Consider the following 16,675-nt stretch of genomic DNA (forward strand, 5'->3'; position numbering starts at 1 on the left):
AAAAAAAAGGCAGTGAAGGCAAACAATCCTATAGGCTATGATACCACAAAAACCAACCTTGCATGCAGACATGTATTTAAGAAATCCTTCAAAATTAAACTACATACATTTATAGTACATGGTTAAATTCCCATTTAGCCACTATTAAAGACTATATATATATGTCTTATCCTCCCTTTGCTCTTTTTGGATGGGAAGGCAGGGTGTAACTGGGACAAAAAATACATTTCCATTGACTGTAGACACCCACGAATCATTCATGAGGTAGCAAATAATGCTTAGACAACCCAATGCATGGAAGTAGATTAAAAATCACTATCTGCAAAATTTGCTGTTAACTTCTCTAGATTTCTCCGGTGTATCTGAGTCTCAGTAGAAACATCTATAGCCTAAAGCAAAAGAATCAGAGGGGAAAAAAAAGAAAATCTACTTAATTAATTCTATGGATATGGATAATTTCATAATAAATGCTTAATTTATCCCTTATATATAGATGTTGTAAACAGTGGAGAAAGACATAAATGATTTGAGCTTCAAAAGTAGAAGTCAAGTAAATGGAAGCAGCCTTATTTACTTGCTGTTTTATCTTTAAGGGTATTCGGGCAAGGTTAACTGACTCAAATTCAACACCTCCCTAGAAAATAACACGTATTTGTCACTTTCCTTCCAAAGTAAAAGTGAACAAGATAGCTAAGAAGCCTACTATCTCAAAATAAAAGGCCATGAATTCCTAAAGTTACTATGGTAGCACTTATGTGAAATTTTGCTTCCTAGAGACCTTCTTCTTAAAGCTAACAACTCTACTATCCAGATAAGTAGAGTATACAAGTTTGAACTGAAATGAAAAGGCCAATAACAACAACAAAAAAAGCAGGAAACACATTGTACTAACAATCCCTAAACCACGTCTTCTCACTTCCAGGTACACATCCACCTGTTCTACCGTACACAAAAGCATAGCTGAGGAATCAGAGCCCACTCTAACCGTCTCAGAAGATTCCAACTCTGGTGCTACCTCCTCTAAGACATGCTAACTCAAAAGATTTATACAAGGATAGATTGGTAATACTTTTAATTTTAATGATTTCCAAAAAACACCAGCTACACTAGCAGAAGTCACACGTAGAAACTTTCCATTGAGGGGCAGCTGGGTGGCTCAGTTCATTAAGCTGCCGACTTTGGCTCGGGTCATGATCTCATGGTTCGTGAGTTCGAGCCCCACATTGGGCTCTGTGCTGACAGCTCAGAGCCTGAAGCCTGCTTAGGATTCTGTCTCCCCCACCCCCCCTCTCTGCCCCTGCCCTGCTAATGTCTCTCTCTCAAATGTAAACAAACATTAAAAAAAAAAAAAAAACTTCCAATTGAAAAAAAGTGTTCTCACAGTAAAATGGCTCTAAACTGAAACTCAACTGTCTTACAATCCAAGAAACAGCTTATGAATTTGATTTAAAAATATGTTTTTAAGTTGCTGTCTGTAATTCTAAAATTTGCTTTTCCAGAATTTAAGTTAACCAGAAGAATCAGGTTCTCCCCATATTTCTGGTATGCTTTTCATCCATGCACTATGCTTACTAATATCACTCTGCTTGTCTGCACCTATAGAAATAGCAAGGACACCGTTCCAAACAGACTGTCCAGACTCTGATTACCTCAACCTGACCAAGCACAACACGTCTACCTCAGGAGGTGTGTACCTTCCCCGGAGCGCACTTTGCAAGCATCGTTAACCCCATACAAACAAAACGTTTACTTAGGCTAGATAGCTTTAATTGTTGTTGCTGGTGCCTCAACCTCTACTACTATGGACAGATTAAGACTTTTAGTAAGAAAAGACATATAATTCAGAAATTACTGTTCAGTTTTTTTCTTTCGAAGAAAACTCAAAACGCCAAAGCTCAGTGTAAAAACAATGAGCAAGGAAATAGGGAGTTAAGCTTGTAGTGATATTCCTTTTCCACTTGAATAATTTGGGCTGTTGGAAATACTGGTTCCCACAGCACTGAGCATAGGCCAGCACAAGATAAACAATTAATAAATCTTTCTGAAAGGAAGGAGAATCAGAAGCAAAGAGGCATGGCCTGAAGGTAAAAAGAGGAGGGAGGGGAGTGAGAAAGGAGAGTTAATGGTGCTGAATGAATCTAATTTGATGGGGACAACTAGTCCAATCTGTGGACACTAGTACGTACATAAAAAAGGAGGAAAGCAGACTAGTACAGATGCTTTAAAAACTGGCCTGTCATCCAAACAGTTTCCAACTGATGGCTCTCTGTCTGTGACACCCACTAGCCGATCATCTTGGCTTACCAGTAAGCCTGAGTTCAGCAGTCTACTCTATTCACTAAGAGCAGAGGTGCCTACCGAGTGGGGCTAGGGTTAAGATTCTAGCTCGAACAGTTAAATGACTGAGGGCATTTTGCCAACTGTCAAAATGCTTGTTATTTTCCAGATCACAGTGCCTACCATGCCAGCATTTCAAGGAAATACACAAAGGAGCAATACAATTAAATGTCTGTAGATTTTTGCCTGAAGCAAGATATATATATTTAAATGTCCTCCGTGTTTGTTTAGATCAATACTGAGTTTCAGTAGACAGTGCTCAGAGCTTCAGATCTGTAGCTCAAATCAAGCTGCCCCATTTTCACGGGAACTCACACATCTCTTAGTTAAATCAGGCTGCTAACCACACATCTCACATCTATGAACGAAAAGCGAATTCAAAATGCAACAAATACTCCCTTGAATGCTCTAGTGGCTTGAATGCCATAGCCAATACAGACAGAATTTTTTTTATGTCTCGATATGCTTAATAAAATTTTGAGTATTACCAACAACACAATATATTAGTATTACCAAAAGTATATTACACTTTATTGGAGAACTTATATCTCCATATATTAGCATCTCAGAGTTTGGCTCTCACTAGTATCTGTAATCAATTCTTCGCCCACCCATCCCACCCAAAATCTTCTGGCATACAGAAAATAGACTTCAAAGTAAATACAAAGTACATATGATTCCACAGTGAGTTTAGTTTTCCATAGTGAAGGGAAAATTACATTTTGAGGCTATATTGTCCAACAGATCTATCTAATGCTCGTTCCTGTTTTGACCATCAATTCTAGAATTATTTTGTTGGCTAACTTTAAAATTGCTTCAAATGTAAGAATGGAATGGAAATACCGATGTAGTTATAGATTAAGAGGCACAATGTGGTCTGTTAAATAAATTGTCTTTTTAATTCAAACTACAGAATTCCCTTTCCAGATACTCAAATCTGAAATTTACATTTATACTCCTAGACATAAACCTTTTGGAAAGTGTAAGGAAATATGATTAATCATGCTCTCAAATCAAAATTTTAAGATGTATTCAACAACACTGTCTTCAAGAACATGTTGTCCACATTATCACACATGTTAAAAGTCAATATATTTTTATTTTATTTTGAGAGTGAGTGAGCACGAGCATGAGCAGGGGACAGGAGCAGAGGAAGAGAGAGAATCTTAAGCAGCCTCCACACTCAGCTCAAAGCCCCACAGCGGGGATCAGTCTCTTGACTTTGGGATCACGATCTGAACCAAAATCAAGAGTTGGGACGCTCAGTTGACTGAACCACCCAGTCACCCCCAAAGTATTTTGATATAATATGTCCTTCTCAGCCTTGAAAACAAACTAAACAGCTAATAGGCCTGGGTGGCTCAGTCGGTTAAGCATCCAACTCTTGATTTCTTTCAGCTCAGGTCATGATCTCAAGGTTCATGAGAACGAGTCCTACATTGGGCTCTGTGCTGTTAGAGCAGGGATTCTCTCTCCCTCCCTCTCTCTCTCTGTCTCTCAAGACAAATAAATAAACTTAAAAAAAAAAAAAAAAACTAAAAGAAAGCTGAAGTTCTCTTTGAGCCGACTCTGCTCTACCTCAAAGCCAAGCCCCTTCATTTCTTAAATAATTTTAAAAATGTTCCCAAAGATATAAATTATTATGCTTTTCAAGTTAAGAGTCCTATGTAATTCTATAATCACTGTATTTCATACAACCTGTTCTAAGAAAAGTGATTCATCCATCAGGTCACAAATGCCATCTGTAAACTAAAATTTCTAATATTTCAAGGGGTAAAGAATGCTGATTCATAGCATACCACATTTATAATGGAAAAAGGAATCCAAATGGCTTGCTTTCCCCCATGTGCCTCCCCCTCTAAAAGCGAGTATGAAATGAATGTGCCAGAGTGGAGTTTTAAATTGTTTAGGTAGTCATTAAATTTCAGATGGGTTGTCATGTTTCACAGTTTGAAATAAAGGTTAAAAGTTAGGACCTGCTAATGAAATATAAGCAAATAAGGTTTGACTTTTAAATTAATTTTGAAATCTGCACATATCAACATGATCTTCCTATATTACACTTACTACCACATGCCTGTATTCAGGGCTGTTTAGGCATAAAATAGAGCTCAGTGGTTAAGATCAAGGTCTTTGGAGTGGCAAATTGCCACTTATTTGATATGACCTTGGAAAAGTCACTTAACCTTTCTAAGCTTCAATTTCCTTATCTGTTCTTCTAAAGATAACTGAAAAGCACTTACATAATGCCTGGCACACACTGAAAGAGCTGCTGTTATTAACATTATCAAAGGAATCTCTGCAAGTTGCACTTAGAAAATCAAATGTGCATCCAAAACCCTTATATAATTTACAAAATTTTGTTTAAAAAAAAAAAAAAACCTAAAGGTCAGACTTAATTCTTTCTACAAATGAAAATCACAGTGGCAGAAAAAGAGACCAATGCCTGAAGAAAACAGATCAAAAAACAAAACAAGGGCACCTGGGTGGCTCAATCGCTTAAGCATTTGACTCTTCATTTCAGCTCAGGCCACGATCTCACGGTTTGTGAGATGGAGCCCCGCATTGGGCTCTGCCTGCTTGGGATTCTCTCTGTCCCTTTCTCTCTGCCCCTCACCCACTAGTGCATGCACACTCGCTCGCTCTCTCTCTCTCTGACTCTCTCAAAATAAATAAATAAACATTTTTTTTAAATACCCAAAAAAAAAAAAAATTAAGAAAAAGAAGAAGAAAAAAAAAAAAACAAGAGAAGAACCCAAAAGAGCAACCAATATCCTGGACCACCTAAAGAAAACTGCTAAGGACACAAGGAAATGGGTGGTCTGCTTATTCCTATACCTATCTTTTTTTTTTTTTTTTTTTTTTTTTTTTTCCAGTAAGCTCAATGCTCAATGTGGGGCTGAACTCACAACCTCGAGATCAAGAGTCGCGTGCTCTACTGACAGAGCCAGCCAGGTGTCCCTCCTACAGCTTTTTGATCATGAATTCAAACATCAACATATGAAGTGGAAAAATGACCAAAAAATTTCCCCAATCTAGAAACAGAAAACCAAGTAAGGAAGTCACATTGTGTAGCCAGTGACAGGTAGTGGGAAATTTCTAACTTATTTGGTTTTTAGAGACTGCAATTTTCAAATCTCTCACTCTCTATAAAGATACCACAAAACATATCCAATATGGCAGCATGATCCAGTAAGGAGGTAAAAAGCTCTCACACCTGCTTCAGGTTTGTCCGCAACTTGATCATAAGAACCTTCTAGGGTAGTGACAAAAATAAATACAGAACTGGAAGCATTACCCTCTGAATTCTATCTTGATTAAGCATACTTTAGTACATAAAATATGCAACACAGGTAATTTCTCAGATCATTTAAGAGTCATATACTTTAAGTATCTGATACAAATGAACTTCATATTTAGAAATAAGTATAAAAACTACTTCTAGTTTGTATTTACAGATGCAGAGTTCAATGACTCTAAATATAAATGAACTCTTAATATATACTACCTAATAATTATATTAACAAACATTTATTCAGTCTTTCCTATAGACCAGGCACTATCCTAAAAAGTCAGGGATACTATTTTTTAATAACACAAAAACAGTCTCAAAGTTCATGGAGCTTATATTTTCATAGGGAAGACTGTAAAGAGGTAAGTAAAATATATCACATGATAAAAATCAATCAGGGTTGTGTGCTAAGAAGTGACTGAGAAGCTATTTCAGACCGGTTGGACAAGAAAATCCTGCTTATTAAATTTAAACCATTTACCTCCATTTGCTGCCAAAATTGATGTAACAGCTATTCTTTTATTTATATATAAAAATAAATGTAAACACATTTTGCCAGGTTATGACATAATTCAAATTATCCCATGGGTATATATAAACCTATCCCAAATATACACAGTAAGCGCTGATAAACGGATAAGATCACCACCTTTCAATTCATTTCTAACACATTCTGACAGAATTTTTACAATAAAACAGAAATGCTGACAAATATACACTTTGTTTTTTATTTATATTTATTTACATGTTACTTTGCTAACCTCTGAATAGAATAATTTTTAATATTTGATTTTACTTAAAAACTGAAATATTCCAGGGGCACCTGGGCGGCTCCGTTGGTTAAGCACCCACTTCGGCTCAGGTCATGATCTCACAGTCCGTGAGTTCAAGCCCTGCGCCGGGCTCTGCACTCACAGCACAGAGCCTGGAGCCTGCTTCAGATTCTGTGTCTCCCTCTCTCTCTGCCCCTCCCTGCTTGTGCTCTGTCTCTGTCTCTCAAAAATAAATAAATGTTAAAAAAAAATTTTAAAAATTCCAATAGAAGGGCATAATTTGAACTCACCTGTGCCTGTACACAGTGCAGAAGATCTATAAATTTGTAGCCAAATCCGAGAGAAATCTGCAATACAAACAAACAAGCAAACATGAATAAAAAGATGCAGAATCCTCTTAGACTCATTAGCATGGAGGTGATTTTTACAACCAGTATACACATAACTCATTAATAATATCTTGCCATTAAATTGCATGATAAATCAAGACATAGACTTGCTGTATTACTTCTATTTGGATAAGAAAACATCAAATATGCAAGGCCACATTTCATTGTGAATTATGAGGTGTCTATCCTACAAATTTTTAGTTCCCACCGTAACTCTTATTACACTTTCGTGTAACTGCTTAGATCTAATGAGAAGCTGAGGAAGCAGCAGAGGCCTGAGCCCCCTATTTCCAGACCGCCCTCCCAGGACACAGGAACACAATGCACAATAAATGTCTGCTGAGTAAACAAATAAATAAAATTTGCATCGCGATCTTAATTTGCTGTGATTTATAGGAAACCAAAAGGCTTGAAATTATTGAAATAAAACTCTATGTCATAATTGTTTAAAGAAGTTCAGAAGTGACCAGGTAATATGCTATCTCAAAAAAAAATGTCTTAAGTAAAATGATGCAAAAATGATGCTATATATGACAATCTTAACAATTTGCAAGAGCGAATGTAGGTAAGGAAGAAATGAACATGTTCGATCATGAGGGTAGATGCTCACCAAATTTCTTCTGGGAGTATACCCTTGAGAACAAAGACTTTACCTCCAAAGGACCCTGCAACATTTTCTCTGATCCACACAAAAATCCCTTCCACTGCACTAAAGAAGTTTGTTGCCAAGATGCATCGTGAGGAATACAAACACAACAAATAAGTGCTTGATATTTCACGTGTATTCAGGTTTACTACTTTTTAAGAGGTCTAAAAGGGAAAACGAAAAAGAGGCGTAAAGGGGGAAGAAACGGAAAAAAATTCCATTTGGATTTTTACAAGAACCTGATCGGTCTAGAGATCATTGAATGTAATGAAATGCAGCTAGGGTTCAGTCAGAGATGATTCATGAAAAACAAAAGAAAATTTGTATGCAAATAAGAAGTTATCACAGTAAGTAAAACGAATGGATTCTCCTCAAGTGGCAGTCAGTGAGTAGTGTGCAATAAACTGTTATGTAATAGAAGTCATCAATTCTTTCCAGCTCTACTGGGGTAAATGTATTCATTATGCTGCCCTACTTAAGCCCATTATAATTCGATACCAACAACTAATTCGCTCAAGGACATCACACTATGAAACAATCGAGAGCTAAAAGTTGTGATTATTAGGAGTGATGACATTAAACTATTACTGCTTGGTCTATATTATTCAGCGTGTTTTTACTAATATGCTAACGTAATAGGAGGAGAAAGTGCCGACTCATCCACTGCTGAAGAAAGAGATAGAGGGGACATGAAGGTGTGGATAATTTCCACAGTACAAAATGGTATCTCAGTGTAACGTTTTAAATAAGAGGTTATAATGAAATAGTTACAAACACAGAATCACAAAACGTTTTACAAGTTCCTAAGGGAAAAATCTCAGCCATTTAAAGCGATAGTACAGGCAGCAACAACTCCATGACAAAGCAACACCTTCTACTGCCCACCAGTCGTGACAGTTTTCACAAAGTTCTTTCCGGAGTGTGTTTCGAGGGAGGGAGAGGGGAAGGCTAGGCTGGTCCGGGCACAGAGACACAATGAAAGTCAGGAACCTGGCAAGAAAGGGCGGAGGGATACCTGTCACCTTCTTTCTTACTACCACTACTATTTCCCCTGTATGAACTAAAAGGATACACCGCCTCTCCACAAAGCAATGGGTCGCTATCAGAGGCAGCACGAACCGCGCAAAGAACCTAGGAGGGTTCAGCATCATCGCACAGACCAGTTCTCGAAGCCTGCCCCTGTCATCTACATACGGCTGCCGTTCCTATTATTCTGTTATTAGCAGCAGCTGAGGTACGTGACCTAGGAAATGTTATTGTGGATTCAACTATAAAATGAGGGTAATAATGTCCGTTTGCAGCACTTGTAAGTATTAAATGAGACGATTACATACATAAAACACCCGGTACACAGTAGGTGGTACGACTGCTGTCCTAGCAAGTGTGATCCTGCTAAATGCTGCTAGCTCTGACAGGTAGCTCGACGAAAGGATGGAGAACAGAGGCTTCAGGCCTCCGCTCCACCAACTAGAACTGATTTTTCCCTCAAATGTCATCATGGCTTTATCTGCCCAGCCTCCAGAGAGATACATACACATGGAGGCTGTTGGGAAATTTTTGAGACAGGGCTCTCCTAAAACTCATCCAAGTTGAAAAAGGGGCGCCTGGGGGCTCAGTCTGGTGGGTGTCCAACCCTTGCTATCGGCTCCAGTCATGATCTCACGGTCTTGTAGGTTCGAGCCTGCATCCGGCTTTGTGCTGACAGCGCAGGACCTGCTTGGGATTCTCCCTCTCTCTCTGCCCCTCCCTTGCTGTGCTCTCTCTCTCTTAAATCAACTTTATACTCAAAAAAAAAAAAAAAAAAAAAAGTTGAAAAGTACTATCTAATTTCAAACCTTACTATAAGGTTATAATAATCAAAACAGTGGGGTATTAGCCTAAGGAAGAGAACACAATCTAGAAACAGGCCCACACATTTGTGATAAAGGTCACAAGGTAATTTTACGAGAAAGACAGTCTTTTCAATAAACGATGCTAGAAACTGTTATACATATGGAGAGGGAAAAGGAACCTTGACCTTTATCCTGCACGATGCACAAAAATTAACTCAAAATAGGGGCGTCTAGGTGGTTCAGTCAGTTAAGCATCCGACTTCAGCTCAGGTCATGATCTCACAGTTTGTGACTTCAAGCCCCGGGTCGGGCTCTGTGCTGACAGCTTGGAGCCTGGGGCTTGCTTTGGATTCTGTGTCTCCCTTGCTCTCTGACCCTCCCCCACATGTGCTCTCTGTCTCTCAAAAATAAATAAATGTAAAAAAAAAATTAACTCAAAATGGATAGGATCACAGTTCTAAATGTAAGAACTAAACTAAAAAACTTGTAGAAGAAGGCATCTGGAGAAAATTATTGTGGATAGGAAAAAAATGTTTAGATATCACACCAAATGCATAAAATAAAGACCATAAAAGAAAAACATCTGATAAACTAAACTCCATTAAAATTAAAACTTCTGCTATTCAAAAGACATAATTTAAAAATGAAAACACAAGCCACAGATTGGGAGAAATTATTGGCAAAATAATCATTTGATAAAGTACACGCATTTAAAAAATATAAAGAGCTAAATAATAAGGATGGTCAGCTAGAATAGACAAAAAGACTTCTGCAACTCAATTATAAACAATTCAATGTTTTTAAATGGCAAAATACTTAAGGATTTTTTAAAATATATTATATATATATATATATAATATTAATGTTTATTTTTTTGAGAGAGTTCATGCAAGCAGAAAAGGAGCCAAGGGGAGAGGGGTAGAGAGAGAGGGAGAGAGAGAAATCTCAAACAGGCTCCATGTTGTCAGCACAGAGCCCAAAGCGGGACTCAGGCTCACAAATCGCGAGATCATGACCTGAGCTGAAATCAAGAGTTGGCCGCTTAACCCACTTGAACACCCAGGTACCCCTATGTTATATATATTATATAAGACATACGATGGGGAAAGTACACAAAAAAGTACTAAACATCATTTGTCATCAGAAAAATAGAAATTAAAACCAAAACATAATATGCTTGACATCCAGTAAAACATCTAGTGTTGACAAGGACAGGAAGAAACTAGAACCCCTCACAGGACATCCCTTGCTCGGTGGGAAAGCACAATGGTATGACCATTTTGTGAAACAGCTTGGAAGTTTCTCATCATATAACCCAACAATTTGACACCAAGGTGTGTTTTCAAGTCTCTTGGAGACAGATGACCATACAAGTAGTTGTACAAGGATGATTCCAGCAGTCACGGTCAGAACAGCTAAAAAGCAGAAACAACTAAAATGTTTATCATTTGGAGAATGGATCTTCTAGAATGTAATACATATGTGCAATGGAATACCACTCAACAATGACAAGGAATGGATTACTGACACATATAATAACACGAGCCTCAAAAACATGTGCTAAGTGAAAGAAACCAGACACAAAGGTAACATTATATAATTCCATTAATCTGAAATTTCTAGAAAAAGTAAAAACTATAGAGGCAAAACAGTGGTGTCTTGGGTTAGAGAATGGAAGCGGAGAATGCCTGAAAATGGGCACAAGAGAACTTTCTGGGCTGACAGAATTGTTCTAAAACTTGACTGTGGATGATGCTGAAGAAAAATGTATAAGAAACACGTGACACACATAACTGTACATATTTACCCAAACTCATCCTTTAAAATGAATGCATTTCATGGTATGCCAATCATACCTCAATTTTTTAAATGCTAAAAAAAATTATAAATGACTTTTAAAAAATGTATCTCTATATCCCTGCCCTTTCTTTCTATGTGATAATTGTCGTTACTGTGCGAGTAAAGGGATCGAAGGGAGAAAGGCAGTTCTAGTAGCAAATGGTGTAATCATTTGCCAAGCAGAGAATCAACTAGCAGGCTGCACGAATAACACATCATGGCTCTGAGGCAAAAAATGAGGACTGAGCCTGCATCACACAGAAAAAGGTTGCCGACAGCATCAAAGCTGATTATTAATGATTTTTCAAAAGGTGGTGGAGGGTTAGGAGAAGATATGCGCACACTCGCTCTTATTAATTTATTTATTTAGATAGATAGATATGAAGGGTTAGGAACAGGGGTTAGGGTAGATAGGTAGATACAGATCTATCTATACAGAGAGAGATCTATCTCTAGATATATCTCTCTATACACAGATAGATCTAGATCGATGGATCGATCCATCCATCCATCCATCCATCCATCCATCCATCCATCCATCCAGAGATCTATGTATATGATTACCAGAATGAGAGAAGAGCCGTATTTCGCTGTTTTGGCTTACCATCACCATCATCAAATCATCACTGCCATCATCATCATCTACAATTTCTTAAAGGCCTCTGTGAGCGCCCCAAGCAGAGGTGGCTTAAATGGTTACCCCGTTTGATCTTCTTAACAACCCTACAAGGTACCTACTGCTACCACTATCACCTCCATTCTGTAGATACAGAAACTTAACTGACAAGTGAAATACTCTTTTCAAGGTCACAGAAGCAACGCAGTGGCAAAGCCCGGATTCTAATCCGAAGTCTGATGGCAGAGTCACGCGTGCTTTTACCCACTGAGCTGTTATGGAAGCTCACTGTTTTGATAATGCTGTCGTTGTTGCCAACATGATTTGAAAACGAGGATGCCAAAATGTGATCAACGTGAAAACGACCTTCTGGTTTCTGGTATGGTACAAACAAGACCAGCAGAGCACATTCCCCACACCATCTACCCCTGCTGACATTTTTAGTGAATCCTGACGTTCTTTTTGCCTGACCCAAATGTAGCCTCACAGTCTTCTCAAAGTTGCCACTAATCAAAGGAAGTCATCATTCAACACATCGGCGTCAATACGCAAGTGAAGACTATTTGCCGACCAAAATGACTAACTTGAGTTTTTATGGACAACAGAGCGTATGGCACATGCTATTGAAGAGAGAGGGCTCTCATCAAAGGGAGCCTTAAAACTGCCATACTTCATATTTCAACATTAGGTTCCATTATTGGTCTTCGTGTTATTTGGCCAGCACCACCCCAGTCGTGTAGCCAGTCAGACAGGTTGGTAGAAATGAAGAGGACACATGGGGAAAGGGAGAGAAAGCCAGAAGTACTACTCCAATTACTTGAAATTTTTCAACAGTTTCAACCAAACATATCTAAAACATATAGCCATCACAAGTGTATACTCATAATGAATGATTAGTACAGTTGTTTTCTTTTTGCTTTAAAGCACAAAAAGTCTCAAATAATTTAACAAAAAACATACCTTGAACTCAGCATGTTTCAAATTATAGTACATCAAAAGGACATTCTCTCAAGACTTAAATGAGAATATTTCAGATTATTGAACAGCATACTATATGTTTTATTTGATATATCTATTACACATATCTTACATAATATAAAAGTATCCTGAGGCACCTGGCTGGCTCAGTTAGAAGAACACGCAACTCTTGATCTCGGGGTTGTGAGTTCAAGCCCCAGGTTGGGTGTAGAGATTACTTAAATTTAAAAAACAAAACAACACAAACCTAAAAAATAAAAAAAAGGAAAAGAAAAAGAAATCTCAAAAAGAAGTATCCTAAAACATAGCTTCCATATATATTTTAACAAAATACTACAATATTAAAATCCCAAATTTGATGTGTTGTAAAAATCTTAACATAAATAATACGTATAGAATTTGAACGATGTAAGGTAAAATTCTTTCCCAGTTGTTAAGCCGACGGTGCTAAAAATAACATCCAGACCACAGAAGAGTAAGTTATAAGTTAACTGAAGAACTTCTATATATACTTCAGGTAGCCTCTGTTTTCTTCGTTTAAAAGGCTCGACCTGCACTGCAGACAATGACTCTTAACTAATGAAAGTCTACAACAAGTAATTTTCATTTTCCAAATTCTTTAAGAAGGTCAACTTAAAGATCCCCTTAAAGTGAAATTTAGCTCATAACTTATGTAGAAACATTAATTAACGAACCTTTAAGTATTCCTTCCAACTACTCATTCTGCCTATTACACATATAACTTAATTTGCTAGAGAAGTCTTAGTTTTCTAGAACTGTTGCTTAAAATTAACTGAAGTTCAATCTTAAGATGTTCTTTTGTTATTTTAATTCAATTTAATAAAATGCTTCAAAAAGTACAGCAAGTTAAACAAGTAGAGATTTAGATTTATAACTTAATGACTTTTCTTCCTAAGTGTAAAAAAAAAAGTTCTAATTAGATACATAGAAAAGGATATATCATCAGCCTAAAAATTCCTAAGCTACAGGTAGGTACACAAACACAATGGATATGAATATGGTGCAAAATAACCTACCCATCAAATTCATAAATCTCATATGATCATTCCTTTCATTTTTGTTTCTCACCCACCATGGTCTGAGCCAATGTAAAAACAATAAAGCAACTATCATAAACCAGTAACTCTTCCAAGAGTAGTATACTTGCCAAGAGACAGACCTACCAGAAAAATTAGCCTCATACATGTACATGAATGTACATGGCTCACATTTGGAAGGGAACTAAACATATTCAATTTGGAGTCACTAACCTCAACATAACATTTAAATCCACAGAAATGGTTAAGATTTCTTAGGGAAAAGCCAGAAGCAGGAGGAAGACCAGCAAAGACAAGTACCAAAGAATCCAAGAGGAGACAGTTCTGAGAAGGAGAGGGTGCTCAAAATCGTTCAGTGCTACTGAGAATTACAGTGTCTACCTGGTCTGGCAAGCAGAAAGTGCTGACGACCTTCCTAAGAACAGTCTCACTGGAATGACAAAGATATAAAGCAGACCGGAGAAAGCACTCACAAAGGAACCGGAAATAAGGATTTGAACACAGCACGTGCAAATAAGGACTATCATCATCACCTTACGCTACAGTTAATCTTGCCTTCTAGACTGCTTCTTGAGGGCAAGGTAAGGTTTCATCCACCTGCTGGGGCACCTGGGTGGCTCAGTCGGTTAAGCCTCTGACTCCTGATTTCGGCACAGGTCACGATCTCCCGGTTTGTGAGTTGGAGCCTCGCGTTGGGCTCTGTGCTGACAGCGCGGATCCTACTTGGGATTCTCTCTCTCTGCCCCTCCCCTGCTCACACACACATACTCTCTCTCAAAATAAATACATAAACTTTAAAAGGAAAAAAAAACCAACCTGCTGTTGGATTAGTGATTTTTAAAACAACATTCCTGCAGAAGTCCTGGGGCTTTAATTAGGGAGCTCAGCCCCCAAGTCCACACATGATATGGTTTTTAAGGAATTACAGGAGAGAAAAGGAAAAATAAATTACCGATCAGAAATTCATCTTTCTGAAATAGACATAAAAGACTCAGAGATGAATCTCAACCAAGACTAGAACATGCCATCCTGACAACCAATCAGTCTTCCCAAAATAAAAGGCCCTAAAACACAATTAGTAAGAATTTTAATTGTTTTTCTCCCACAAAATGGATAACCTTTGCCTGCAATGCTTTCCTTCATTCTCCTTGAAATGAGAATGTTACTGAAGCCTACTGTGTACATCAGAATAATAGATGATTTCCGTACATTGTCAGTTTATTTTCCACAATAAACCAATCTAAGAGGAAATGTCTACCTTCCTTAATAAAATATATACCCTGCAACTATTAGCAGTAGGGGAAACAAATCCACTTAGGAAGAGGAAATAGGACTGTGAACTCCTCAGAAATTCACCTTCTCCTAGGCTTTTCTCCCTAATTAATGCTGCAATGACCACTCTCCAATATAAAACAAGCCTAGAACCCCCTTCCCTAACATCCCTGAGGGCAATGCAGGTTTCCTAATATCCCTGTGTAAAACTTACCTCAAGACTATGGGGTAACAAGAGAGACTGAACCAAAAGCAACATTAAAACTATATGATCTGCCTACCCAGGACCGGGAGGGACACAGTCTTTAACCAATACCTAACAGTACCCTCAAAACCAGCTTCACAAGGACCAGCATAAATTTTCTGTCCACCAGAGACCCCCCCACTGAGATCGTTTCCTCTCTCAGGATAGGCTTCCCCAAATGACTGTCACTGACTATACATTCCCACCTCCTAAGAGGCCACACCTTTCAACAGCATATGACCGCATTAAGTTAATCATCTTAACATAATAAAGGGAATATTCATTAAAAAAAAAAGATGCACACAGTATGAAGAAGATAGCATTCTTGAAAAGGAAGATGTTCTATAATACCTATTTTGCAACCAAGAAGAGGTTAATACAGAGGCACCTGAGTGGCTCAGTCAGTTAAGCATCTGATCCTTGATTCAGCTCGGGTCATGATCTCCCAGTTCCTGGGGGTTCCTGAGATTGAGCCCGGCCGTCAGCACAGAGCCTGCTTGGGATTCTCTCTCTTCCTCTCTCTCTGCCACTCCCTCCCTCCCCCGCTCACTCTCTCTCTCTCTCAATATAAATAAACATTTTTTTAAAAAGAGGTAATACCATTTGTTTAAAGTCAAAGAAGGTGTGATGGAGCTGGGTGTCAAACCCAGGTCCCCCTGACTCCAGCATTATGTTCTTAATACCGACTGCCTGTCAGGCAGCACCAATCTGCCTAAAAACAATGAGGAGGCAGAAGGAAGGTGGCAGAAGGGAGAGGGGAGAGGGGAAAAGCAGAGTAGCAAGCCCTAAAAAAATGGTATTTTTTAGAAGTTGAAAATTTTCAGCCCACATGTATGTATATGTGTTCATGGCTATAATTCTACGTCACATTAAGTTTTTTAAAGTAAAATTACAATTTTACATAACGTAATTTAATGTACCAATCTTTTACACTTTTAGAAAGAATATGGTATTCCAAACAGGAGCCCTAGATTACAAAGAGAAAGCTATGCAATTTAGCATGTGGGAAAATGGAGAGCTCATCCTTGGAGTACAGATAGCACCTAGTCACATGTTTATTGCCTGTATGATCTCACTGAGTCAAGTCACATATCCAATGGTCACTCAGAAGAAATATTATCAAAAGATACTTCATCAGAGTTTTTTTTAATGTTTATTTATTTTTGAGAGACACAGAGTGTGAAGGGGGGGGGGGAGGGCAGAGAGAGAGGGAGACAGAGAATCCCAAACAGGCTCCAGGCGCTGAGCTGTCTGTCGGCACAGAGCCTGACGCGGGGCTCGAGATCACGACCTGCAAGAACAGGACCCGGGCTGAAGTCGGACACTTAACCGACTGAGCCACCCAGGTGCCCCCTTCATCAGAAATTTGATTTGTTGTGTGGGCCTATATAGAGTTTCC

General features: G+C 38.2%; 1 protein-coding gene across 9 annotated transcripts in view; it reads right to left on the reverse strand.

Annotated features, from left to right (window-relative positions):
* NCOA2 (nuclear receptor coactivator 2) overlaps positions 1 to 16,675 on the reverse strand; it is a 290,646-nt gene that overhangs the window by 186,343 nt on the left and 87,628 nt on the right. For all 9 annotated transcript variants that reach the window (XM_045049590.1, XM_045049589.1, XM_023248770.2 and 6 more), the window contains exon 2: positions 6,693 to 6,749. The gene's annotated coding sequence lies outside the window, so the exon portion shown is untranslated. The remainder of the gene's footprint in view (positions 1 to 6,692; positions 6,750 to 16,675) is intronic.

Source organism: Felis catus, chromosome F2 (genome assembly GCF_018350175.1).
Source record: "Felis catus isolate Fca126 chromosome F2, F.catus_Fca126_mat1.0, whole genome shotgun sequence".
Lineage (NCBI taxonomy): Eukaryota > Metazoa > Chordata > Mammalia > Carnivora > Felidae > Felis > Felis catus.